Raw genomic sequence first — 5,363 nt, forward strand, 5'->3', positions numbered from 1 at the left:
CACAGACACAGACACAGACACAGACACAGACACAGACACAGACACAGACACAGAGACAGGCACAGACACAGACACAGACACAGACACAGACACAGACACAGACACAGACACAGACACAGACACCGACACCGACACCGACACAGACACAGACACAGACACAGACACAGACACAGACACAGGCACAGGCACAGGCACAGGCACAGGCACAGACACCGACACAGGCACAGGCACAGACACAGACACCGACACCGACACAGACACAGGCACAGACACAGACACAGACACAGACACAGGCACAGGCACAGGCACAGGCACAGGCACAGGCACAGACACAGACACCGACACAGGCACAGGCACAGACACAGACACAGACACCGACACCGACACCGACACCGACACCGACACCGGCACAGACACAGACACAGACACAGACACAGACACAGACACAGACACAGACACAGGCACAGGCACAGGCACAGGCACAGACACAGACACAGACACAGACACAGGCACAGGCACAGGCACAGACACCGACACAGACACAGACACAGACACCGACACAGACACAGACACAGGCACAGGCACAGACACCGACACAGACACAGGCACAGACACAGACACAGACACCGACACCGACACCGACACCGACACAGACACAGACACAGACACAGACACAGACACAGACACAGGCACAGACACAGACACAGACACAGACACAGACACAGACACAGACACAGACACAGACACAGACAGTCACAGACACAGACACAGACACAGGCACAGGCACAGACACAGACACAGACACAGACACAGACAGTCACAGACACAGACACAGACACAGACACCGACACAGACACAGACACAGACACAGACACAGACACAGACACAGACACAGACACAGACACAGACACAGACACAGACACAGACACAGACACACTGACATGTGAACTGATGTTTGAATCCACACATGATCACATATCATCTCCGGCGTTGATGTTCTTCATAAATGCTATAAATATCAGTGACTGGTCACAGGCGTCTGAGAGGGTGGGGAGGAAGTGAGTGGGTTTTCTTTGGCCGCGACTTCTCTCCGGCTCTGCTGTGAAAACACTGTGTTGCTATAAATAGCTCTGCTGAGGCGTGTTGCTCTTTACGACGAGTAATGATTCTGTTCACTGGACGCACAAAACCAGGAGCAGAGTTTTCATCAGATGACGTCGATAAATAGTTTTCACAGAAGCACTGAAGACAGTATGAGTCAGTGTCTGAGTGGAGAGAAGGAGAAGGAGAAGGAGAAGAAGGAGGAGAAGAAGAAGAAAAGGAAATGAAACCAAGACTCATGACATGTTCATGTGTTTTTGTTTATGTTCTATCGTGCATTATTCAGCTTTAAGTCATTTGAGAAAAAAGACATTCGATTTAGTAAACAATTTTCAACTATAATCCAACAATTTTCAACTATAATCCAACAATTTTCAACTATAATCCAACAATTTTCAACTATAATCAAACAATTTTCAACTATAATCAAACAATTTTCAACTATAATCAAATAATTTTCAACTATAATCAAACAATTTTCAACTATAATCAAACAATTTTCAACTATAATCAAACAATTTTCAACTATAATCAAATAATTTTCAACTATAATCAAACAATTTTCAACTATAATCAAACAATTTTCAACTATAATCAAACAATTTTCAATTATAATCAAACAATTTTCAACTGTAATCCAACAATTTTCAACTATAATCCAACAATTTTCAACTATAATCAAACAATTTTCAACTATAATCAAACCATTTTCAACTATAATCCAACAATTTTCAACTATAATCAAACAATTTTCAACTATAATCAAACAATTTTCAACTATAATCAAACAATTTTCAACTATAATTAAACAATTTTTAACTGTAAAGGATGAATAACTATAAATGTTGAACAACTGATGCTTCAGCCACGTGTAGAAAAAAAACCAACACAAGGAACAACCTCTGAGCAGGAAAAACGAATCTTTGCTTTGGGCAGAGTTTCCTGTCGTTTGTGAAGAAGCAGGAATAAAGTAAAACCTTCTCCGTCCAGCGAAGTCCACGCCCTTGTTGTGAAGGAGAGAGAAGTGAAGCTTCTGTTCCCGTCAAGTTTGAAACCTTCACGCACGATATCGAACCCGTGACCTTCTGCCCAGGAGGTCGTTTGATGAGTCGAACATGGATTCATTTCAGGGAAATGTATAAAATCCAGGAATGAAAATAAAGTACAATATTTCATCAGAACAATAGTTTTTCTTTCTTCTGCTTTCAGGAACAAACACGTCAGTAAAGTTGTTGTTTTCTTTTGGAACTTTTTCACCTTGTTTGTCGTCAGCTCATGCGACGTGTCGTCTCGTGACAGTTTGTTCTCCAGGTCCAGGGGTTGGAAAGAAGCTAGTGAGCAGAAGGCTGCAGTTCATGGAATGTCCACTAGAGGCTGGCCTGCACGAAGTTTAGACGTTTAGTCCTAAACACTAAATTAATTATTCGCACACGTGTTGCTGTTGATACGTTTTGAAGTGTTTTTTTTGTGTTTGACTCGACAAACAAGTAGGAAAATATTGATTCACTTAAATTATTTGTTTTCATGAAACCGTATTGAAATTCAACAGCAGATTTTAATTTCCGGCTCTTCATGGCAGCAGTTATTATGTTCTCCGCATGCTAAGAAACTGTGAGATCCTGATGATGACTGAGGACGAGAGGATACAGTGAGTCCAGCAGCTTTTAAAGCTGGTGTTTGGACATATTTTGGTTTGAAAACAAATGAAAGCAGTTACGACTTCGTCAAGAATCATGTGGTCTGTAAATACTACAACACCAGAGTCAAGTACTGGACAATACTACACATATATATTTGTTACTACACTATCACAACACCAGAGTCAAGTACTGGACAATACTACACATATATCCTTGTTACTACACTATCACAACACCAGAGTCAAGTACTGGACAATACTACACATATATCCTTGTTACTACACTATCACAACACCAGAGTCAAGTACTGGACAGGCACACAGGCACACACTAACACACGGGCACACACTAACACACTAACACACAGACACACACTAAAACACAGAACACACTAATACACAGGCACACACTAAAACATTACACACACTAACACACTAATACACAGGCACACACTAACACACAGGCACACACTAACACACAGGCACACACTAATACACAGGCACACACTAAAACATTACACACACTAACACACTAATACACAGGCACACACTAAAACATTACACACACTAACACACTAATACACAGGCACACACTAACACACAGGCACACACTAATACACAGGCACACACTAAAACATTACACACACTAACACAGTAACACACAGGCACACACTAATACACAGGCACACACTAAAACATTACACACACTAACACACTAATACACAGGCACACACTAATACACAGGCACACACTAACACACAGGCACACACTAACACACTAAAACACAGGCACACACTAACACACAGGCACACACTAACACACTACACACACTAATACACTAATACACAGGCACACACTAAAACATTACACACACTAACACACTAATACACAGGCACACACTAATACACAGGCACACACCAACACACAGGCACACACTAACACACAGGCACACACTAACACACTAATACACAGGCACACACTAACACACAGGCACACACTAACACACTACACACACTAATACACTAATACACAGGCACACACTAATACACAGGCACACACTAACACACAGGCACACACTAACACACAGGCACACACTAACACACTAATACACAGGCACACACTAACACACAGGCACACACTAATACACAGGCACACACTAAACATTACACACACTAACACAGTAACACACAGGCACACACTAATACACAGGCACACACTAAAACATTACACACACTAACACACTAATACACAGGCACACACTAATACACAGGCACACACTAACACACAGGCACACACTAACACACAGGCACACACTAACACACTAATACACAGGCACACACTAACACACAGGCACACACTAACACACTACACACACTAATACACTAATACACAGGCACACACTAAAACATTACACACACTAACACACTAATACACAGGCACACACTAATACACAGGCACACACTAACACACAGGCACACACTAACACACAGGCACACACTAACACACTCATACACAGGCACACACTAACACACAGGCACACAGTTGATGTTTTTCTTGAAGATTTGTGTTTCTTCTGTTGTTGAGAATCAGGATCTTGTGGTCTGAACAGGAAGTTCCTTCCTCTTCCTGTTTAGTCTCCATGATCTTTGAGTGCAAGTTTCTACAAGTGATGGTTGAGAAGCTGAAGATCAACGAGGATGAAGGTTCTTCTACTGACTCGTACTTGAGTTTCTACATCACCACACTTGGACCAACATGAAGAATTAAAATGTGGAAACAACACAAAATCACGACGACAAAAAGAAGAACCACAAGTTCAAACGTTTAGGAATTCCCCGAACAATCCCTGAGTCAGCTGATGTCGGACGAGGATGAGCGACAGGAAGTGACATCATCACAGACCCCGATAACATGAAGTCAGGCGAGGATGAGCGACAGGAAGTGACATCATCACAGACCCCGAAAACATGAAGTCAGACGCGTGGTCACGGGTTCGCGTCCACATCCTTATTTGGACTCACATCTGGACCAGTGTCGACACTTTTGTTTGTGTGCTCATGTGATTTGTCACACAACAACACACTTTTCCTGTTCGTGTGTTTACAGGAGAAGCTGCTGCAAACATCCCATAATATTCATTGATCAATACACAAGCATTCATGTTGACACAACTCACACACGTACACACACACCCATATTAACACACAAATAGACATACAAACACACATACAGACACCTATGTGGACACACAAAAACACAGACACACATTGGCACACACCCGAACAGACACATATTTACACACAAAGAGATATACAAACACACACATACAGACACCTATGTGGACACACAAAAACACAGACACACATTGGCACACACCCGCACAGACACATATTAACACACAAAGAGATATACAAACACACACATACAGACACCTATGTGGACACACAAAAACACAGACACACATTGGCACACACCCGCACAGACACATATTAACACACAAAGAGATATACAAACACACACATACAGACACCTATGTGGACACACAAAAACACAGCCACACATTGACACACACATACAGACACATATTAACACACAAAGAGATATACAAACACACACATACAGA

The sequence above is a fragment of the Callionymus lyra genome, chromosome 4 (genome assembly GCF_982586985.1).
Source record: "Callionymus lyra chromosome 4, fCalLyr1.hap1.1, whole genome shotgun sequence".
Classification (NCBI taxonomy): domain Eukaryota; kingdom Metazoa; phylum Chordata; class Actinopteri; order Syngnathiformes; family Callionymidae; genus Callionymus; species Callionymus lyra.